We start from the raw sequence: 24897 nt of genomic DNA on the forward strand, positions 1-24897 counted from the left end.
TGAGTAATTGGCGTCACAATCTTGGAAAAGTTTTTAATGAAACATCTATAGAAGTTGGCAAACCCTACGAACCTTTGTACCTCCTTTACATTTCTTGGAGCTGGCCAATCTACTATAGCCTGGACCTTGCTAGGGTCCATTCTGAAACCTTGAGGTGAGATCATATAGCCCAAGAACTGAATCTGTGTTTGGTGGAATTCACACTTCTCCAACTTAATGTACAAACAGTGTCTGCGAAGACTTTCCAGTACACTACGAACTTGTTGTTGGTGCTCCTCTTGGGAATTTGAGAAAATTAGAATGTCATCGAGATAAATGACAACAAATTGGTCAATTAAATCTTTAAAAACATCATTCATGAAATGTTGGAATGTAGCAGGAGCATTGCACAGTCCAAAGGGCATCACTAGATGTTCAAAATGTCCATATTTACATTGGAAAGCAGTCTTCCATTCATCGCCAGATCGTATGCGAACTAAATTATAAGCTCCTTGCAGATCTAATTTGGTAAAAAATTTTGCTGAGCGAAGCCTCTCCAGTAATTCTGAAATAAGTGGGAGTGGATAGCGGTTCTTGATTGTCACCTTATTCAATGCTCTATAGTCAATACATGGTCGCAATGAACCATCATTCTTTTTCACAAAGAAAATAGGTGCACCGGCTGGAGACGTAGAAGGACGAATAAAACCTTTTTCCAAACTTTCATCCACATAATTCTTGAGGACCTTTAACTCTGGCTCGGCTAATGGATAAATACGTTCAAAGGGTATAGCAGCCCCAGGTAACAAATCCACAGGACAATCATAGGGTTTGTGAGGTGGTTAATTTGTCAACATTCCTCTTACTACAGACATCAGAAAAGTCCTTATATTGTGGAGGTAGCTGGTCTAAAACATGAGGAGGGGAATTATATAACTTGCTCACCTCTTCAACAGAAGATTCAGGTTTAGTCTCCGGAGCATATGTTTCTTGTGAAAAAGAAATAGTTTTTGATTCCCAGTTAATGGATGGATTATTTGCAGCCAACCAAGGAATTCACAGAATAATAGGAAACTGGGGAGAAGAGATCAGTAAGAATGTCAGAGTCTCATGACGGTTTGGCTCAATTACGAGGTCCAGGGGTTCGGTTTCATGAGTAACTGGAACGGAGTTCAAAGGAGAACCATCCACAGTTTTCATTAACTCTGGTATCTGTTTCTCTCTAAATTCAATCTTATTTCTCTTAGCAAACATAATGTCCATAAAATTGCCGTTCGCACCAGAGTCCACCATTGCTGTACTGATAATGCAGTGTGCACCGATCTGGAATCGAATTGGAATTGAGAAATGTGAGTTATTATTTCCCTTATTCTTTTCAGTTGATGCTAAAGAGGAGAGACAAGGAATAATTGCATTCACATGCTGAGGAATGTCGGAAATCAGAGACTCCTGCTCTGAATAGTCTGCATCTGCTAAGCTAGCCACTGTCTTCTGAGGTCTTCTAGGACAATTTTAGACATAATGTCCTGGTTTGCCACAATAAAGGCACAAGTTCTCTTGACGTCGTTGCTCCCTTCTCTCATTGGAAATACGTTTGTGAAGTGTGTCTACTTGCATGGGTTCAGACTCAAATTCTTTAGTGGATTTTACCTCAGAATTCCCATAATAGTTTGAAGTTGTGGGTTTTTCGATAACTGGGGTATGTCCAGGTTAAGGCCTTCCTTTCTTGTCGTCTTTCAATCAGACGAGCATCAATTCAAATGCAATAGATAATGAAAGTCTCAAGTTCAGTTGGTGCCTCTGCTCGGGCTAATTCATCTTTAATGGTCTCAGAAAGTCCCCTACGGTAGACAGACAGCTGTGCCTCAGAATTCCAAGTAGTATCAAGGACACATCTTCGAAAGTCTGCAGTATATTCCAAAACTGAGCGTCTCCCCTGACGTAATTTCAATAATGTTTTTTCAGCAGTATCTTTCCGGTTCGGATCATTAAAGGTTTGTTTCATTACTTTGAGGAAGTCATCAAATTTGTGAGCCTCGGTCTGACACGATATCTTCTGGTAGTTCATGGTGACAGAATATATATTTGATGAACAAGGTGGCCAAAGAACGAGCGGAAGGTAACTTGGTTAAAGGAACAAAATGGGCCATTTTGCTGAACCGGTCTACGGTTACCCAGATGGTGTTACACCCAGAGGATAAAGGTAAGTCCACGATGAAGTCCATGGATACATGGGTCCAAGGTCTGATCGGCACAGGTAACGGCAGTAATGGCCCAGAAGGGGTACTTCGGGAGACTTTGTTCTTGGAACACAGGTTACAGGATAAAATATACTCTTTTACATCTTTAGACAATGATGGCCACCAGACCGTACGAGACACAATTTCAATGGTCTTAGCAATACCGGGATGTCCAGAAATCTTGTTATCATGACACTGGGAAAGGACTGATTTCCGGAGGTGCACCGGCACAAATAGTTTCCCCTCTGGGGTTTCGGAAAGTGCCTGTAGTTGACATTGCTGAAGGGTTTTACCTAACTCCTGCGTGAAGGCAACCACAATAGAGGAAGTAGGAATAATGGAACAGGGCTCAGAAGCTGGAATTTGAGCAGAGATAAAGCTGCGGGACAGGACATCCGCCCTAAGGTTCTTTGAACCGGGCCGGAAAGTAATAATGAAGTGAAAGCGAGAGAAGAAGAGGGACCACCGTGCCTGCCGGGAATTCAATCTTTTAGCTGACTCAATATAGGACAAGTTCTTATGGTCCGTATATATTGTGATAGTATGTTTTGCTCCTTCAAGCCAGTGGCGCCATTCTTCTAGTGCCCATTTGATGGCCAACAATTCACGATTGCCAACGTCGTAATGTTCTTCCGTGGAAGAGAATTTTCGAGACAGATAGGCACAAGGATGAAAACGGTGGTCTTTAAGATCCTTTTGAGACAATACGGCTCCAACTCCCACATCAGAAGCATCGACTTCAACAATAAAGGGGAGGTCAGGATTAGGATGTCTCAAGATTGGAGCAGACATAAAAGCATGTTTCAAGGCTTCAAAGGCGGAAACTGCAGTAGATGGCCAAACTTTAGGATCGGCACCCTTACGGGTCAGAGCTGTGATGGGAGCGACAAGGATGGAAAACGCACTGATAAACTTTCTATAATAATTAGTGAATCCCAGGAACCTTTGAATGGCTTTCAAATTAGAAGGTTGTACCCAATCGAGAATAGCCTGTACTTTAGTGGGATCCATGGCGAAGCCTTCAGGAGAGATGACATATCCTAGAAAAATTGACTTTGGAGACTTCGAAGTCACATTTTTCTAGTTTCGCATATAGATGATGCTGACGCAGCTTCATAAGCACCTGTCGGACATGTCCCCGGTGTTGTTCTAACGAGCGGGAGTAGATCAGTAGGTCATCCAGATAGACCACGACAAAAGAACCCAGGAATTCACGAAGAACATCGTTGATCAGATCTTGAAATACTGCTGGAGCATTGCTGAGACCGAAGGGCATAACTAAGTACTCGTAATGGCCCGTTTGAGTATTAAATGCAGTTTTCCATTCATCACCACTTCGGATACGTATCAAATTGTAGGCCCCTGGTAGGTCAATCTTAGAATAAACTGTAGCTCCCTTTAGTTGGTCGAAGATAGCTGAGATCAGTGGCAAAGGATATGTATTTTTAATGGTTATTTTATTTAACCCTCGGTAATCAATACAAGGCCTAAGCACACCGTCTTTCTTAGCCACAAAGAAGAAGCCTGCTCCGGCGGGAGACTTGGAGGGCCGAATAAAGCCTTTCTGCAGGTTCTCCTTCACATATGATTCCATGGCTTGGGTCTCTGGAATAGATAAGGCATATAGTCTCCCCTTTGGCAACCTAGAACCAGGGACAAGGTCAATAGCACAGTCGTACTCCCGGTGTGGAGGAAGAACATCGGCCTCTTTCTTAGAGAAGACGTCAGCGAATTCACTGTAGTGAAAAGGCAATCGCTCCGGACAGACCTGAGTAATTCTGAGTGGTAGAGACAAGCATAAGGAAGAAGAACATTGAGGACCCCACTTGATAATTTCGCCCTTGGTCCAGTCGATACAAGGATTGTGAAGAACAAGCCAGGGGTGACCCAGAATTAGAGGAACCGAAGGGCAATCAATAAGATATAGAGAGATAAGTTCGGAGTGAAGGGCACCCACCTTTAACTGTAGAGAAGGCGAATGAAAATATATCTCACCCTTATCTAGACAATTTCCATCCAATTCAACGACAGTCAGACGCCGTTCCCGCTGATTCCCTGTCAGATGGGGAACGGACGTCTGACTTCTCTGTCGGCTGCCACGGAACTCACTTCCGGGTACTCGGGCGCATGCGCCCTGTCCTCAGTCCCGTTGCTAGGCAACGGGACGCCGCTTCTCCTTCCTGTGACGCCTCCTCCTCTCCGCCAATCGCTGCAGTCAGTTTACTCTGGCCATGACTGACGGTACCGGAGAACCCTCATCCCGAGACCTCCTCATCCATTTAGGAGTACGGGTAGAACGGCAGGAGGCCAACCAAGCACAACTCTTGCAGTGCTTACAAGGAGTGATTTCCCGCTTGGATTCCCTGAGCACTTCTCAGGCAGCAGCTCCAGCTCCTGATCCTGCTCCGGCCGCTGCACCACCAAGCGCATTACTTGCTACCTCTAGAACACTACGGATTCCAACCCCAGAGAAATACGACGGTAATCCCAAAGGATGCCGTGGATTCCTGAATCAGTGTTCCATCCAATTTGAACTTACACCGGAAAACTTCGCATCTGAGAAAGCTAAGGTAGCCTACATTATTTCCCTCCTGATGGGACAAGCCCTAGCTTGGGCCTCGCCACTGTGGGAACAAAGAGATGGATCCCTCCTTCATTCTGATACTTTCATTGAGAACTTCCGGAGGGTATTTGATGAACCTGGTCGTGTGTCTTCGGCTGCATCCAGTCTGTTAGCTCTTCGCCAAGGCTCCTTAACTGCAGGCCAATATGCTGTTCAGTTTCGTACCTTAGCCTCAGAATTAGGCTGGAATGATGAAGCTCTCACCGCCACCTATTGGCAAGGCCTGTCAGATCCTATCAAGGACGCACTGGCTTCGCAAGAGCTTCCGTCCAAGCTTGACGACTTGGTCTCTCTGTGTGTCAAGGTAGACATTCGCCTTCAAGAGCGTTCTCAGGAGAGGGTCCAAGGTCGTCGCACTGTATGTTTGGCTCCTCGTTTTCAATCCCCAGCTCTCCCGGCGGAAGAGCCAATGCAAATTGGATGCTCTCGCCTCTCACGGGATGAGAGGGAACGCAGGATCAAGAATCGTCTGTGTCTGTACTGTGGAGAATCCGGCCATCTGCTATCTTCTTGTCCCAAGAGGCCGGAAAACTTCACCACCTAGGCAACACCAGGGAGGTTGTTGTAGGTTCCTGTCTCCATTCTCCCTCTCCTTCCAAAGATAACAGTTTTCTGATGCCTGTCACCCTCAAATTCTCAGATTCCTCCCTAAGTTGTTCTGCATTTGTGGATTCCGGATCTGCAGGAAACTTCATCTCTGCCACTCTGGTGTCTAAGCTTCACATACCCTGCACTTCATTGCCACAACCCCTGGTTCTTACTGCAGTTGACGGTAACCGTGTCAGCAACGGTTCCATCACTGACACTACTGCTCCAGTTCAGTTGCAGGTAGGGGTTCTCCATCAAGAGTGGATTCAGTTCCTGGTTATCCCACAGTCCGTTAACTCCATCATTTTAGGGCTACCATGGCTCAGGAAACATTCACCACAATTCGATTGGGCTCACACTCAAGTTACCTCCTGGGGTTCCTCATGTTTCGATCAATGTCTCTCGAAAATACTTCCTCCTAACCAACTTCCTTGTCTCTCTCTGGACTCTCACCTCAAACTACCAGAGCCATATTTAGATTTCATTGATGTGTTTAGCAAGACCACTGCAGAGACTCTCCCTCCACACCGAGCATGGGATTGTCCCATTGAGCTAATTCCCGGCAAAACCATTCCCAAAGGTAGAGTCTATCCCCTGGCTCTCCCTGAGACAAAGGCGATTTCTTTATATATCTCAGACAACCTTCAAAGAGGATTTATCAGAAAGTCTACCTCACCAGCAGGAGCTGGATTCTTTTTTGTAAAAAAAAAAGACGGTTCATTAAGACCTTGCATAGACTACTGCCGTCTTAATGATATTACCATCAAGAACCGCTATCCGCTCCCATTAATTACAGAACTGTTCGATCGGATCAGAGGAGCCAAAATCTTTTCTAAATTAGATCTCAGACGGGCCTACAACTTGATCCGCATTCGGAAGGGCGATGAGTGGAAAACGGCATTCAACACCCGTGACGGGCACTATGAGTACTTAGTTATGCCGTTTGGACTTTGCAATGCCCCAGCAGTTTTTCAATATTTTGTCAACAAGATCTTCAGGGATCTTCTGTATCAATTCGTGATTGTCTACCTGGACGATATTTTGATATTTTCATCTGACTTACATGTTCATCGTCTCCATGTCAAGACTGTTCTTTCTCATCTCCGGAAACATTCCTTATATTGTAAACTGGAGAAATGCCTTTTTGAGCGTTCACAAGTTCTATTTCTAGGGTACATAGTTTCAGGCACCGGCCTGCTGATGGATCCGCAGAAAGTGGAGGCCATTGTCAACTGGCCATTACCTATTGGTCTCAAAGCTACCCAACGCTTTATCGGCTTTGCCAATTATTACTGGCAGTTCATTAAAGGCTTTTTATCCATTATTTGTCCTATTACAGCTTTAACTCAAAAAGGTGCCTGCAGCAAACCATGGCCTGTCGAAGCCATATTGGCTTTCAAGACTCTTAAAGAAGCATTTCTTTCGGCCCCTATACTCAAACAGCCAGACCAGGGGAGACCGTTTTTCATTGAAGTGGACGCTTCTTCGGTCGGAATTGGAGCAATACTTTCCCAGAGTTCTTCTTCAGGAACATTAGAGACTTGTGGATTTCTGTCTAAGAAATTCTCTAGCACTAAACTAAATTATGGAATCAGTGACAAGGAATTATTAGTCATCAAGATTGCCCTTGAGGAGTGGCGCCACTTACTAGAGGGTGCCTTACATCCAGTCACGGTCATGACAGATCATAAAAATCTTACTTATCTCCAGGAGGCACAATGTCTTAACCCCCGTCAAGCTCGCTGGTCTCTCTTCTTCTCTAGGTTCCAACTCATTCTTACCTTCCGTCCCGATTCCAAAAACTCCAAAGCCGATGCTCTCTCCAGGTCCTTTGATAATACTGGTATTCTCACTTGTTTAGACAACAAAATGATTCTAAATCCAATGCAAACAGTGGTCATTACTAATTCTTCAGTGACCTCTCCCCCTTCAGGGCGTTCATTTGTGGAACCTCATCTCCGCTCTAAACTACTATGACTTCTCTCAAATCTGGTCTCAAACCAAAGAAGCACTGTCTACTTCAGTACAGAGACAGAAGAAAGCGGCTGATCTTCATAGAAGAGTTGCTCCAGTCCTAAGGGTAGGAGACCGTGATTGGTTGTCTACGCGTAACCTTCAACTTCAAGTCACATTCATGAAATTGGCTCCTAAGTTTATTGGTCCCTTTTCCATAGCACAAGTAATCAATCCGGTTTCCTTCAAGCTTTCATTACCTCCGTCTCTCAAGATCCATAACACATTTCATATTTCATTGCTGAAACCTCTATATCTCAACAAATTTTTTAAAGAACCTGTTTCTCCTCCACCTGTCAAGACATCTTTAGGTGATGAATTCGAGGTCGAGAGGATTCTGAAGAGACGTTTCTTCCAGCGCAAACCTCAATACCTGGTACACTGGAATGGCTACGGTCCTGAGGAGAGATCTTGGGTCTCGGAGGCCGATCTCCATGCTCCTCGCCTTCTTGCTAAATTTCTGAAGAAAGTTAATCCTTCTCCGAGAGGGAGGAGGGGAGGGGGTACTGTCAGACGCCGTCCCCGCTGATTCCCTGTCAGATGGGGAACGGACGTCTGACTTCTCTGTCTGCTGCCGCAGGACTCACTTCCGGGTACTCGGGCGCATGCGCCCTGTCCTCAGTCCCGTTGCTAGGCAACGGGACGCCGCTTCTCCTTCCTGTGAAGCCTCCTCCTCTCCGCCAATCGCTGCAGTCAGCCCTCTATTTAAACCTGTCTCTGGCGCCATTAGGGTGCCAGAGTAACAGGTTCACCACCAGTATTCCTGGCTTCCACACTCCCTTGTTTTCCCTGAGTATCCTGCTTCCTGTTTACTGTTTTGACCCGGCTTGGCGACCATCCTCTTTCTCTGTGTGACCCATTCTGTACCGTGACTTCGGCTTGGCGACAACTCTACTGGATTTCCCTTTTGTACCTGATATACCTGATTGCTGTGACCCGGAACAGTCTGACCTCTCTACGCTACACTGGTAACTGGCTAATAGGACCGTGACCTGCGTGCTCTCTGCTGCGAAGTCCAAACCTCCTTGCGGGGGTCCCTGGTGAACACCAGGGGCCTGTTTGACCAGTTGCGCTAATACCGGTTAGTGTCTATTTATCTTCAGCCTTCATAGGCCTACAGCGTGACAGTAGGCCTAAATGGACACTCTCCATGTTCACTTGGCCTGGTCTTTTCCCGGCTTAACGGGGCAGTAACGAAGCAGATTGCCCTTTCCTCCACAGTATAAGCAGAGACCCAAGGTGCGCCTTCGGGTACGTTCCTCAGATGACAGTTGATACGCTCCCAGTTGCATAGGTTCAACCTTATCCACAGAGGCAACTTGAGGAGGCATAGGAGAATAAGTTGAAGTGTCTTCCTTCTCAGCTTTTCTTTCCTTATATCTCCTGTCAATCCGAATGGCCAATTTCATGAGTTCCTCGAGGGATTCCGCAGTGGGATACTGGACTAGGGAGTCCTTAATTTGATCAGAGAGACCCAAGCGAAATTGACTGCGAAGAGCTGGGTCATTCCAAGCACAGTCTGAAGACCACCGCCTGAAGTTGGAACAATACTCTTCAGCGGAACGTCATCCTTGCTTTAATGATCAAAGCTGTGCTTCAGCAGAAGCCACTCGGTCCGGGTCATCATAGATTAAACCAAGAGCTTCGAAAAAGGCATCTACGGACTGCAACTGAGGACAATTGGGTTCCAGGCTAAATGCCCAAGATTGAGGATCCCCTTGTAGAAGAGAGATGATTATCCCCACTCTTTGCTGTGGAGACCCGGATGACAGTGGTCTCAACTTAAAGTAAAGTTTACAACTTTCGCGGAAGTTACGGAAGGCCCTGCGATCTCCCGAAAACCGGTCTGGAAGATGCATCTTGGGTTCCACAACAGGAGACTGAGCAGCTTGTGAGGCTCGGGATGCCTGTTCCTGGGCCGCCTGCCGCTGGGACAATTCCTGGACCATTTGAGACAGGGTCTGGATCTGTCCTGCCAATACTTGAGCTGGACTTGGTTCCATCAAACTGGTGTCAAAAATATCACTCACTTCAAAATTTTTGGGCCGGTTATAATGTTAGGAACCCCAACAGCCTGCACCACAAAACCCGGAATCTACTCTGAAGTCTGGTGTTCGCTGGAGCCCCTAGTGGTGGGGACAGACGTGGGGACAGACTTGGCCGCAGACAACAAAGGGTCGTGAATTGCGTGCTGACTGTGGAGAACCCAGGCGGGCGAAGTGAGGACCCGGCAGAAGTCCAATAGGTCACGGGCAAGCCAGCAGAGTCGATATTCCGGCAGAAGATCAGGGGTCACAAGCAAACAATCGTAGTCAATATCCAGGCAGAAGATCAGGGGTCATAAGCAAATAATCGTAGTCAATATCCAGGCACAAGATCAGGGGTCACAAGCAAATAATCGAAGTCAGGGAACAGGCAAAGGTCAGCAGTAATAAATCAATCCAAAGTCACCAGAGCAATAACAGTAGCAGGCTAAGGCAGCAAGCTGGAACTATAACCGGCAGGGGAGGATTGCACCTTCCTGCCTTATAAATGCAAGCTGGCCAATGAAACAGGACTGGTGGCAGGACCATGATTCACCCTCTGATTGGGGTGTTTAATTATAGCGCGCGCGCGCCCGGCTTCCCTGCACGCCGTGATGCGGCGCTACAGTTGACAGCGTCCTGACCATTGCCCTGGCAACGGCCGGGGTAGGCCGGAAGTGACGTCCCGGTCGTCATGACGACGGCCGGGACACAGGAAACAGCGGGGAGCGAGTCGCGGCGGTGCCCAGAGCCGCTGCGGCTCGTAACACGCACCTTTGACTTTTCAGACTGGAAAGGTTCAATAACACATATGAAAGCTACAGGGGATAGTGGGCCAGAGATACATCAGAAGCTTGATCTGATGTACTACACAGCAGACATCCAGAGATTCCATGGCTGTTTGAAACGAATAGACCCAAATGCAAGGTAATGAGCTCCAAATAGGAGTAATCTCTATCACTAGTGGGCATGGCATAGGCAGAGCCAGGATAATAAAGATACTCCGGTTCAGTCTCTTAAAGTACCTAGAATAGTATTGTGACTGGATCACTCTTAAAAAAAAATTGGTAAAAATTTATTTAAAGTGAATAGCGCAGGGCACTTATTTATGTAATTGCATTTGCACTTTTTTTTTGATATTGTTTATATTGTGGGATAGGTAATCGTTATTTCTGAGACCAGGGAAGAAATTTGTCTTTTGTCTAACTTTGCTGTAGGAAATGCCTATTTCTGATGCATATATCTGACACAATGAGCCTGTTTTTACCAAGCCTTTGGTGTATTGTGGCTTGGGAAACTAGCTTGTTGTATGTCCTTTTTGTTGTTGTATGAATATGAATTCCGAACGATCTGATGAAAGGCCATGTGTTAATTACATCTTTAGATGTGTGAGGTTTAACGTGGAGACAGGAAGGTTTTTAATTTAAAACGTGTTGCCCCATTTCCTGCATCTCAAAGGTGCAGGAAATCGCAGCAAGGTTTTTAAGAATTTAAAAGCCAAGTATAAATACTAGTGGCTTTGCAATGTATGTAAATTTATGTTTGTATGAATAGAGTATATCCTGTTTCTAAAAATAGACTATTTATGAACTGTATAAAAGATGTGCTCTGTGACCTTCTATTAATCTCTACAATCTCTCCAGGGGGTCTGCTCCTTTCATAGCCAGCATCATACAAAGGTTTATTCTCTAATATCAATAACTAAAGTATGCAATGTGCAATCTCTTCGCCGACTGCACCGGACAGCTGCTGATGATTAGGGGATCAATATGATATCAGGCATGACACCTTTCCAATAACCTAAACCTTTAATAACAGTAAAATGTACATATAATCATAATATATATATATATATATATATATATATATATATATATATATATATATATATATATATATATAGACTAATAATAAACCACATACTATCTGCTCATAAATTACAGTGTGACGGAACCAATATGAATATGAATTACATAAATAACTAAATGTTGTCATGCGAGTGTGTGCGTGCGTATTTTACCGAGTGGTCGCAATATGCCACGTGTAGCGTGGCATACTGAGTGCAATCACCCAATAAGACAATATCAACCAATATACTTTCATTCATCCAATTATACGACTTTGACAATAGGCCCAAACAGGAAACAGGATCCAAGATGGTTTCTCTTTGATTCCAAACTGGCCATCTTGGATAAGGGCAAATCTAAGGGCAAGTTTGCAAATACAGAGACCTCTAGTGGTCGGAGGTGCAAATGTCAAAGTGATTCCTTACGGTATCCGCCCTTTCAATAACGTCCTCTGGACGGTGCTTTTCAGGGTTTCTCCGGGTATCTTTGATGAAATTCACGCAGCAATTGAGGTGCATGGACGTTTTCTTCTGGTTCCCATGAATTGTCTTCTGGTCCATAGCCCTGCCATTGTATCAAATACTGAACTTTATTTCTAAATATTCGTGAATCTAGTATTTTCTCTACCAGAAATTCTTCATGTTGATCAATTTGAACAGGATCTGGCGGAGGCAAGATGCGACCAGGAAAAGGATTTGAAACTACTGGCTTCAGTAAAGAAACATGAAAGACAGGAAGAACCTTCATAGATACTGGGAGTTCAAGTCGAAAGGCAGCTGAACTGATTTATGCCAAAATTTTAAAAGGACCTATATATTTCAGTCCTAATTTAGGAGTAGGCACACTTACTTTTAGGTTTCGTGTAGAAAGCCAAACATTGTCGCCAACATTTAAAACTGGTGCAATTTTACGATGTCTGTCTGCATTTCTCTTATACCTGTCCTGTGCATGTTGCAATGTCTCTCTTTATACTTCGAGGTTATTTTGTAGCGACTCTAGTCTGGATGCAACAGCAGGTATGGAAGAATCCCATGGAAAATTGGGGAGTAGGTCTGGATGATACCCCAAATTGGCATAAAATGGACATTGTTTTGTGGATGAGTGTTGCGAGTTGTTGTATGAGAACTCTGCCATTGGCAGAACATTAATCCAGTCATCTTGGAGATGGCAAATGTAGCACCGTAGGTATTGTTCTAAAGTCTGATCGGTGCGTTCTGTCTGTCCATTGGTTTGAGGATGGAAAGCAGTTGATAATCTGATATTAATGTTAAGAGCACTACAAAACTGCTTCCAAAAACGTGAAGTAAATTGTACTCCTCGGTCAGAGACTACATCATCAGGGACTCCATGTAGACGAAACACTTCCCTGATTAGTAATTCTGCTGTTTCTTTTGCAGAAGGAAGTCCATGACAGGGCACAAAATGAGCCATTTTTGTGAATCGATCTACAACCACCAGAATTGTAGTCATACCCTTGGATGATGGTAAATCTACAATAAAATCTGGCTTGTTGCGGAGAAAGTCTTTTTGCAGACTGAACAAACCCTAGGTTCCAGTGGTCTGTAAGTACGGTAATTTGATGTGCAGTACCTTCAAGCAAATGTCTTCATTCAGTAAATGCAGCCACAATGGCTAATAGTTCTTTATTTCCCACATCATAATTTCTTTCTGAAGCAGTCATTTGATGGGAGAAAAAAGCACATGGATGTAATAGCATCTTCTCTCCTATTCTCTGTGATAATATTGCCCCTACTGCTGAATCTGAAGCATCTGCCTCAAGGATAAAAGGAAGTTCTGGGTTGGGATATATTAATATGGGATCTGTTGTAAACCTTGTCTTAAGCAGAGAAAAAGCCCCTTCAGCTCCTGGAGACCAATGGAAAGGTGATCCCTTCTTGGTTAGTTGAGTAATTGGCGTCACAATCTTGGAAAAGTTTTTAATGAAACATCTATAGAAGTTGGCAAACCCTACGAACCTTTGTACCTCCTTTACATTTCTTGGAGCTGGCCAATCTACTATAGCCTGGACCTTGCTAGGGTCCATTCTGAAACCTTGAGGTGAGATCATATAGCCCAAGAACTGAATCTGTGTTTGGTGGAATTCACACTTCTCCAACTTAATGTACAAACAGTGTCTGCGAAGACTTTCCAGTACACTACGAACTTGTTGTTGGTGCTCCTCTTGGGAATTTGAGAAAATTAGAATGTCATCGAGATAAATGACAACAAATTGGTCAATTAAATCTTTAAAAACATCATTCATGAAATGTTGGAATGTAGCAGGAGCATTGCACAGTCCAAAGGGCATCACTAGATGTTCAAAATGTCCATATTTACATTGGAAAGCAGTCTTCCATTCATCGCCAGATCGTATGCGAACTAAATTATAAGCTCCTTGCAGATCTAATTTGGTAAAAAATTTTGCTGAGCGAAGCCTCTCCAGTAATTCTGAAATAAGTGGGAGTGGATAGCGGTTCTTGATTGTCACCTTATTCAATGCTCTATAGTCAATACATGGTCGCAATGAACCATCATTCTTTTTCACAAAGAAAATAGGTGCACCGGCTGGAGACGTAGAAGGACGAATAAAACCTTTTTCCAAACTTTCATCCACATAATTCTTGAGGACCTTTAACTCTGGCTCGGCTAATGGATAAATACGTTCAAAGGGTATAGCAGCCCCAGGTAACAAATCCACAGGACAATCATAGGGTTTGTGAGGTGGTTAATTTGTCAACATTCCTCTTACTACAGACATCAGAAAAGTCCTTATATTGTGGAGGTAGCTGGTCTAAAACATGAGGAGGGGAATTATATAACTTGCTCACCTCTTCAACAGAAGATTCAGGTTTAGTCTCCGGAGCATATGTTTCTTGTGAAAAAGAAATAGTTTTTGATTCCCAGTTAATGGATGGATTATTTGCAGCCAACCAAGGAATTCACAGAATAATAGGAAACTGGGGAGAAGAGATCAGTAAGAATGTCAGAGTCTCATGACGGTTTGGCTCAATTACGAGGTCCAGGGGTTCGGTTTCATGAGTAACTGGAACGGAGTTCAAAGGAGAACCATCCACAGTTTTCATTAACTCTGGTATCTGTTTCTCTCTAAATTCAATCTTATTTCTCTTAGCAAACATAATGTCCATAAAATTGCCGTTCGCACCAGAGTCCACCATTGCTGTACTGATAATGCAGTGTGCACCGATCTGGAATCGAATTGGAATTGAGAAATGTGAGTTATTATTTCCCTTATTCTTTTCAGTTGATGCTAAAGAGGAGAGACAAGGAATAATTGCATTCACATGCTGAGGAATGTCGGAAATCAGAGACTCCTGCTCTGAATAGTCTGCATCTGCTAAGCTAGCCACTGTCTTCTGAGGTCTTCTAGGACAATTTTAGACATAATGTCCTGGTTTGCCACAATAAAGGCACAAGTTCTCTTGACGTCGTTGCTCCCTTCTCTCATTGGAAATACGTTTGTGAAGTGTGTCTACTTGCATGGGTTCAGACTCAAATTCTTTAGTGGATTTTACCTCAGAATTCCCATAATAGTTTGAAGTTGTGGGTTTTTCGATAACTGGGGTATGTCCAGGTTAAGGCCTTCCTTTCTTGTCGTCTTTCAATCAGACGAGCATCAATTCAAATGCAATAGATAATGAAAGTCTCAAGTTCAGTTGGTGCCTCTGCTCGGGCTAATTCATCTTTAATGGTCTCAGAAAGTCCCCTACGGTAGACAGACAGCTGTGCCTCAGAATTCCAAGTAGTATCAAGGACACATCTTCGAAAGTCTGCAGTATATTCCAAAACTGAGCGTCTCCCCTGACGTAATTTCAATAATGTTTTTTCAGCAGTATCTTTCCGGTTCGGATCATTAAAGGTTTGTTTCATTACTTTGAGGAAGTCATCAAATTTGTGAGCCTCGGTCTGACACGATATCTTCTGGTAGTTCATGGTGACAGAATATATATTTGATGAACAAGGTGGCCAAAGAACGAGCGGAAGGTAACTTGGTTAAAGGAACAAAATGGGCCATTTTGCTGAACCGGTCTACGGTTACCCAGATGGTGTTACACCCAGAGGATAAAGGTAAGTCCACGATGAAGTCCATGGATACATGGGTCCAAGGTCTGATCGGCACAGGTAACGGCAGTAATGGCCCAGAAGGGGTACTTCAGGAGACTTTGTTCTTGGAACACAGGTTACAGGATAAAATATACTCTTTTACATCTTTAGACAATGATGGCCACCAGACCGTACGAGACACAATTTCAATGGTCTTAGCAATACCGGGATGTCCAGAAATCTTGTTATCATGACACTGGGAAAGGACTGATTTCCGGAGGTGCACCGGCACAAATAGTTTCCCCTCTGGGGTTTCGGAAAGTGCCTGTAGTTGACATTGCTGAAGGGTTTTACCTAACTCCTGCGTGAAGGCAACCACAATAGAGGAAGTAGGAATAATGGAACAGGGCTCAGAAGCTGGAATTTGAGCAGAGATAAAGCTGCGGGACAGGACATCCGCCCTAAGGTTCTTTGAACCGGGCCGGAAAGTAATAATGAAGTGAAAGCGAGAGAAGAAGAGGGACCACCGTGCCTGCCGGGAATTCAATCTTTTAGCTGACTCAATATAGGACAAGTTCTTATGGTCCGTATATATTGTGATAGTATGTTTTGCTCCTTCAAGCCAGTGGCGCCATTCTTCTAGTGCCCATTTGATGGCCAACAATTCACGATTGCCAACGTCGTAATGTTCTTCCGTGGAAGAGAATTTTCGAGACAGATAGGCACAAGGATGAAAACGGTGGTCTTTAAGATCCTTTTGAGACAATACGGCTCCAACTCCCACATCAGAAGCATCGACTTCAACAATAAAGGGGAGGTCAGGATTAGGATGTCTCAAGATTGGAGCAGACATAAAAGCATGTTTCAAGGCTTCAAAGGCGGAAACTGCAGTAGATGGCCAAACTTTAGGATCGGCACCCTTACGGGTCAGAGCTGTGATGGGAGCGACAAGGATGGAAAACGCACTGATAAACTTTCTATAATAATTAGTGAATCCCAGGAACCTTTGGATGGCTTTCAAATTAGAAGGTTGTACCCAATCGAGAATAGCCTGTACTTTAGTGGGATCCATGGCGAAGCCTTCAGGAGAGATGACATATCCTAGAAAAATTGACTTTGGAGACTTCGAAGTCACATTTTTCTAGTTTCGCATATAGATGATGCTGACGCAGCTTCATAAGCACCTGTCGGACATGTCCCCGGTGTTGTTCTAACGAGCGGGAGTAGATCAGTAGGTCATCCAGATAGACCACGACAAAAGAACCCAGGAATTCACGAAGAACATCGTTGATCAGATCTTGAAATACTGCTGGAGCATTGCTGAGACCGAAGGGCATAACTAAGTACTCGTAATGGCCCGTTTGAGTATTAAATGCAGTTTTCCATTCATCACCACTTCGGATACGTATCAAATTGTAGGCCCCTGGTAGGTCAATCTTAGAATAAACTGTAGCTCCCTTTAGTTGGTCGAAGATAGCTGAGATCAGTGGCAAAGGATATGTATTTTTAATGGTTATTTTATTTAACCCTCGGTAATCAATACAAGGCCTAAGCACACCGTCTTTCTTAGCCACAAAGAAGAAGCCTGCTCCGGCGGGAGACTTGGAGGGCCGAATAAAGCCTTTCTGCAGGTTCTCCTTCACATATGATTCCATGGCTTGGGTCTCTGGAATAGATAAGGCATATAGTCTCCCCTTTGGCAACCTAGAACCAGGGACAAGGTCAATAGCACAGTCGTACTCCCGGTGTGGAGGAAGAACATCGGCCTCTTTCTTAGAGAAGACGTCAGCGAATTCACTGTAGTGAAAAGGCAATCGCTCCGGACAGACCTGAGTAATTCTGAGTGGTAGAGACAAGCATAAGGAAGAAGAACATTGAGGACCCCACTTGATAATTTCGCCCTTGGTCCAGTCGATACAAGGATTGTGAAGAACAAGCCAGGGGTGACCCAGAATTAGAGGAACCGAAGGGCAATCAATAAGATATAGAGAGATAAGTTCGGAGTGAAGGGCACCCACCTTTAACTGTAGAGAAGGCGAATGAAAATATATCTCACCCATATCTAGACAATTTCCATCCAATTCAACGACAGTCAGACGCCGTTCCCGCTGATTCCCTGTCAGATGGGGAACGGACGTCTGACTTCTCTGTCGGCTGCCACGGAACTCACTTCCGGGTACTCGGGCGCATGCGCCCTGTCCTCAGTCCCGTTGCTAGGCAACGGGACGCCGCTTCTCCTTCCTGTGACGCCTCCTCCTCTCCGCCAATCGCTGCAGTCAGTTTACTCTGGCCATGACTGACGGTACCGGAGAACCCTCATCCCGAGACCTCCTCATCCATTTAGGAGTACGGGTAGAACGGCAGGAGGCCAACCAAGCACAACTCTTGCAGTGCTTACAAGGAGTGATTTCCCGCTTGGATTCCCTGAGCACTTCTCAGGCAGCAGCTCCAGCTCCTGATCCTGCTCCGGCCGCTGCACCACCAAGCGCACTACTTGCTACCTCTAGAACACTACGGATTCCAACCCCAGAGAAATACGACGGTAATCCCAAAGGATGCCGTGGATTCCTGAATCAGTGTTCCATCCAATTTGAACTTACACCGGAAAACTTCGCATCTGAGAAAGCTAAGGTAGCCTACATTATTTCCCTCCTGATGGGACAAGCCCTAGCTTGGGCCTCGCCACTGTGGGAACAAAGAGATGGATCCCTCCTTCATTCTGATACTTTCATTGAGAACTTCCGGAGGGTATTTGATGAACCTGGTCGTGTGTCTTCGGCTGCATCCAGTCTGTTAGCTCTTTGCCAAGGCTCCTTAACTGCAGGCCAATATGCTGTTCAGTTTCGTACCTTAGCCTCAGAATTAGGCTGGAATGATGAAGCTCTCACCGCCACCTATTGGCAAGGCCTGTCAGATCCTATCAAGGACGCACTGGCTTCGCAAGAGCTTCCGTCCAAGCTTGACGACTTGGTCTCTCTGTGTGTCAAGGTAGACATTCGCCTTCAAGAGCGTTCTCAGGAGAGGGTCCAAGGTCGTCGCACTGTATGTTTGGCTCCTCGTTTTCAATCCCCAGCTCTCCCGGCGGAAGAGCCAATGCAAATTGGATGCTCTCGCCTCTCACGGGATGAGAGGGAACGCAGGATCAAGAATCGTCTGTGTCTGTACTGTGGAGAATCCGGCCATCTGCTATCTTCTTGTCCCAAGAGGCCGGAAAACTTCACCACCTAGGCAACACCAGGGAGGTTGTTGTAGGTTCCTGTCTCCATTCTCCCTCTCCTTCCAAAGATAACAGTTTTCTGATGCCTGTCACCCTCAAATTCTCAGATTCCTCCCTAAGTTGTTCTGCATTTGTGGATTCCGGATCTGCAGGAAACTTCATCTCTGCCACTCTGGTGTCTAAGCTTCACATACCCTGCACTTCATTGCCACAACCCCTGGTTCTTACTGCAGTTGACGGTAACCGTGTCAGCAACGGTTCCATCACTGACACTACTGCTCCAGTTCAGTTGCAGGTAGGGGTTCTCCATCAAGAGTGGATTCAGTTCCTGGTTATCCCACAGTCCGTTAACTCCATCATTTTAGGGCTACCATGGCTCAGGAAACATTCACCACAATTCGATTGGGCTCACACTCAAGTTACCTCCTGGGGTTCCTCATGTTTCGATCAATGTCTCTCGAAAATACTTCCTCCTAACCAACTTCCTTGTCTCTCTCTGGACTCTCACCTCAAACTACCAGAGCCATATTTAGATTTCATTGATGTGTTTAGCAAGACCACTGCAGAGACTCTCCCTCCACACCGAGCATGGGATTGTCCCATTGAGCTAATTCCCGGCAAAACCATTCCCAAAGGTAGAGTCTATCCCCTGGCTCTCCCTGAGACAAAGGCGATTTCTTTATATATCTCAGACAACCTTCAAAGAGGATTTATCAGAAAGTCTACCTCGCCAGCAGGAGCTGGATTCTTTTTTGTAAAAAAAAAAGACGGTTCATTAAGACCTTGCATAGACTACTGCCGTCTTAATGATATTACCATCAAGAACCGCTATCCGCTCCCATTAATTACAGAACTGTTCGATCGGATCAGAGGAGCCAAAATCTTTTCTAAATTAGATCTCAGACGGGCCTACAACTTGATCCGCATTCGGAAGGGCGATGAGTGGAAAACGGCATTCAACACCCGTGACGGGCACTATGAGTACTTAGTTATGCCGTTTGGACTTTGCAATGCCCCAGCAGTTTTTCAATATTTTGTCAACAAGATCTTCAGGGATCTTCTGTATCAATTCGTGATTGTCTACCTGGACGATATTTTGATATTTTCATCTGACTTACATGTTCATCGTCTCCATGTCAAGACTGTTCTTTCTCATCTCCGGAAACATTCCTTATATTGTAAACTGGAGAAATGCCTTTTTGAGCGTTCACAAGTTCTATTTCTAGGGTACATAGTTTCAGGCACCGGCCTGCTGATGGATCCGCAGAAAGTGGAGGCCATTGTCAACTGGCCATTACCTATTGGTCTCAAAGCTACCCAACGCTTTATCGGCTTTGCCAATTATTACTGGCAGTTCATTAAAGGCTTTTTATCCATTATTTGTCCTATTACAGCTTTAACTCAAAAAGGTGCCTGCAGCAAACCATGGCCTGTCGAAGCCATATTGGCTTTCAAGACTCTTAAAGAAGCATTTCTTTCGGCCCCTATACTCAAACAGCCAGACCAGGGGAGACCGTTTTTCATTGAAGTGGACGCTTCTTCGGTCGGAATTGGAGCAATACTTTCCCAGAGTTCTTCTTCAGGAACATTAGAGACTTGTGGATTCCTGTCTAAGAAATTCTCTAGCACTAAACTAAATTATGGAATCAGTGACAAGGAATTATTAGTCATCAAGATTGCCCTTGAGGAGTGGCGCCACTTACTAGAGGGTGCCTTACATCCAGTCACGGTCATGACAGATCATAAAAATCTTACTTATCTCCAGGAGGCACAATGTCTTAACCCCCGTCAAGCTCGCTGGTCTCTCTTCTTCTCTAGGTTCCAACTCATTCTTACCTTCCGTCCCGATTCCAAAAACTCCAAAGCCGATGCTCTCTCCAGGTCCTTTGATAATACTGGTATTCTCACTTGTTTAGACAACAAAATGATTCTAAATCCAATGCAAACAGTGGTCATTACTAATTCTTCAGTGACCTCTCCCCCTTCAGGGCGTTCATTTGTGGAACCTCATCTCCGCTCTAAACTACTATGACTTCTCTCAAATCTGGTCTCAAACCAAAGAAGCACTGTCTACTTCAGTACAGAGACAGAAGAAAGCGGCTGATCTTCATAGAAGAGTTGCTCCAGTCCTAAGGGTAGGAGACCGTGATTGGTTGTCTACGCGTAACCTTCAACTTCAAGTCACATTCATGAAATTGGCTCCTAAGTTTATTGGTCCCTTTTCCATAGCACAAGTAATCAATCCGGTTTCCTTCAAGCTTTCATTACCTCCGTCTCTCAAGATCCATAACACATTTCATATTTCATTGCTGAAACCTCTATATCTCAACAAATTTTTTAAAGAACCTGTTTCTCCTCCACCTGTCAAGACATCTTTAGGTGATGAATTCGAGGTCGAGAGGATTCTGAAGAGACGTTTCTTTCAGCGCAAACCTCAATACCTGGTACACTGGAATGGCTACGGTCCTGAGGAGAGATCTTGGGTCTCGGAGGCCGATCTCCATGCTCCTCGCCTTCTTGCTAAATTTCTGAAGAAAGTTAATCCTTCTCCGAGAGGGAGGAGGGGAGGGGGTACTGTCAGACGCCGTCCCCGCTGATTCCCTGTCAGATGGGGAACGGACGTCTGACTTCTCTGTCTGCTGCCGCAGGACTCACTTCCGGGTACTCGGGCGCATGCGCCCTGTCCTCAGTCCCGTTGCTAGGCAACGGGACGCCGCTTCTCCTTCCTGTGAAGCCTCCTCCTCTCCGCCAATCGCTGCAGTCAGCCCTCTATTTAAACCTGTCTCTGGCGCCATTAGGGTGCCAGAGTAACAGGTTCACCACCAGTATTCCTGGCTTCCACACTCCCTTGTTTTCCCTGAGTATCCTGCTTCCTGTTTACTGTTTTGACCCGGCTTGGCGACCATCCTCTTTCTCTGTGTGACCCATTCTGTACCGTGACTTCGGCTTGGCGACAACTCTACTGGATTTCCCTTTTGTACCTGATATACCTGATTGCTGTGACCCGGAACAGTCTGACCTCTCTACGCTACACTGGTAACTGGCTAATAGGACCGTGACCTGCGTGCTCTCTGCTGCGAAGTCCAAACCTCCTTGCGGGGGTCCCTGGTGAACACCAGGGGCCTGTTTGACCAGTTGCGCTAATACCGGTTAGTGTCTATTTATCTTCAGCCTTCATAGGCCTACAGCGTGACAGTAGGCCTAAATGGACACTCTCCATGTTCACTTGGCCTGGTCTTTTCCCGGCTTAACGGGGCAGTAACGAAGCAGATTGCCCTTTCCTCCACAGTATAAGCAGAGACCCAAGGTGCGCCTTCGGGTACGTTCCTCAGATGACAGTTGATACGCTCCCAGTTGCATAGGTTCAACCTTATCCACAGAGGCAACTTGAGGAGGCATAGGAGAATAAGTTGAAGTGTCTTCCTTCTCAGCTTTTCTTTCCTTATATCTCCTGTCAATCCGAATGGCCAATTTCATGAGTTCCTCGAGGGATTCCGCAGTGGGATACTGGACTAGGGAGTCCTTAATTTGATCAGAGAGACCCAAGCGAAATTGACTGCGAAGAGCTGGGTCATTCCAAGCACAGTCTGAAGACCACCGCCTGAAGTTGGAACAATACTCTTCAGCGGAACGTCATCCTTGCTTTAATGATCAAAGCTGTGCTTCAGCAGAAGCCACTCGGTCCGGGTCATCATAGATTAAACCAAGAGCTTCGAAAAAGGCATCTACGGACTGCAACTGAGGACAATTGGGTTCCAGGCTAAATGCCCAAGATTGAGGATCCCCTTGTAGAAGAGAGATGATTATCCCCACTCTTTGCTGTGGAGACCCGGATGACAGTGGTCTCAACTTAAAGTAAAGTTTACAACTTTCGCGGAAGTTACGGAAGGCCCTGCGATCTCCCGAAAACCGGTCTGGAAGATGCATCTTGGGTTCCACAACAGGAGACTGAGCAGCTTGTGAGGCTCGGGATGCCTGTTCCTGGGCCGCCTGCCGCTGGGACAATTCCTGGACCATTTGAGACAGGGTCTGGATCTGTCCTGCCAATACTTGAGCTGGACTTGGTTCCATCAAACTGGTGTCAAAAATATCACTCACTTCAAAATTTTTGGGCCGGTTATAATGTTAGGAACCCCAACAGCCTGCACCACAAAACCCGGAATCTACTCTGAAGTCTGGTGTTCGCTGGAGCCCCTAGTGGTGGGGACAGACGTGGGGACAGACTTGGCCGCAGACAACAAAGGGTCGTGAATTGCGTGCTGACTGTGGAGAACCCAGGCGGGCGAAGTGAGGACCCGGCAGAAGTCCAATAGGTCACGGGCAAGCCAGCAGAGTCGATATTCCGGCAGAAGATCAGGGGTCACAAGCAAACAATCGTAGTCAATATCCAGGCAGAAGATCAGGGGTCATAAGCAAATAATCGTAGTCAATATCCAGGCACAAGATCAGGGGTCACAAGCAAATAATCGAAGTCAGGGAACAGGCAAAGGTCAGCAGTAATAAATCAATCCAAAGTCACCAGAGCAATAACAGTAGCAGGCTAAGGCAGCAAGCTGGAACTATAACCGGCAGGGGAGGATTGCACCTTCCTGCCTTATAAATGCAAGCTGGCCAATGAAACAGGACTGGTGGCAGGACCATGATTCACCCTCTGATTGGGGTGTTTAATTATAGCGCGCGCGCGCCCGGCTTCCCTGCACGCCGTGATGCGGCGCTACAGTTGACAGCGTCCTGACCATTGCCCTGGCAACGGCCGGGGTAGGCCGGAAGTGACGTCCCGGTCGTCATGACGACGGCCGGGACACAGGAAACAGCGGGGAGCGAGTCGCGGCGGTGCCCAGAGCCGCTGCGGCTCGTAACACGCACCTTTGACTTTTCAGACTGGAAAGGTTCAATAACACATATGAAAGCTACAGGGGATAGTGGGCCAGAGATACATCAGAAGCTTGATCTGATGTACTACACAGCAGACATCCAGAGATTCCATGGCTGTTTGAAACGAATAGACCCAAATGCAAGGTAATGAGCTCCAAATAGGAGTAATCTCTATCACTAGTGGGCATGGCATAGGCAGAGCCAGGATAATAAAGATACTCCGGTTCAGTCTCTTAAAGTACCTAGAATAGTATTGTGACTGGATCACTCTTAAAAAAAAATTGGTAAAAATTTATTTAAAGTGAATAGCGCAGGGCACTTATTTATGTAATTGCATTTGCACTTTTTTTTTGATATTGTTTATATTGTGGGATAGGTAATCGTTATTTCTGAGACCAGGGAAGAAATTTGTCTTTTGTCTAACTTTGCTGTAGGAAATGCCTATTTCTGATGCATATATCTGACACAATGAGCCTGTTTTTACCAAGCCTTTGGTGTATTGTGGCTTGGGAAACTAGCTTGTTGTATGTCCTTTTTGTTGTTGTATGAATATGAATTCCGAACGATCTGATGAAAGGCCATGTGTTAATTACATCTTTAGATGTGTGAGGTTTAACGTGGAGACAGGAAGGTTTTTAATTTAAAACGTGTTGCCCCATTTCCTGCATCTCAAAGGTGCAGGAAATCGCAGCAAGGTTTTTAAGAATTTAAAAGCCAAGTATAAATACTAGTGGCTTTGCAATGTATGTAAATTTATGTTTGTATGAATAGAGTATATCCTGTTTCTAAAAATAGACTATTTATGAACTGTATAAAAGATGTGCTCTGTGAGCATGTAATCATTCTTCTGACTTCATCTGACCTGACCACTGATACCTTAAATCAGTGGGACTGTCCTTGTCAGGACACTTGAGCAATAAAACATCACTCTGCTTCAAAGAACTGCTTGAAAACATCTTCAATATTGCTGTTTCCTGTGATCTACAGATTAGACCCTAAAATCTAATCCGTTTTTCGGCTGTGTCTGCGGTTTGGACCCAAGCGCTTCCAGTACCATCGCCTGCCTGCTACCTGCAGCCCTGGTTAGTGTGATAGGCCAGGGGGGATCCATCCACAGCATCCCTGATCCATAGTAAGAGGTCAGGAGTACCCGTCGGGTACACCAGCAAGGAGACACGCTAGCAGCGTCAGTAACCCAGAAGGAACGTGGTTCTGAGTGCCATAGAAGGAGCGCAGTGGTGGCAGCAGCTTAAGCCCCTCCTACTGTGGCAAGAGGGCACTTTTTGGATAGCGAAAGGGAACGGTGGCAAAGTAAGCCCAGCCGGTTCCTCGCAACAACAGACAGGATGGCATTGGCAGTCCATCCTGTCACAGATTTCTGGTGGCCACCTGTGGGATAACCGCAGGCGGCTTTTCGTGAACCAATCGG

The sequence above is a fragment of the Mixophyes fleayi genome, chromosome 2, assembly GCF_038048845.1.
Source record: "Mixophyes fleayi isolate aMixFle1 chromosome 2, aMixFle1.hap1, whole genome shotgun sequence".
In the NCBI taxonomy this organism is placed as follows: Eukaryota; Metazoa; Chordata; class Amphibia; order Anura; family Limnodynastidae; genus Mixophyes; species Mixophyes fleayi.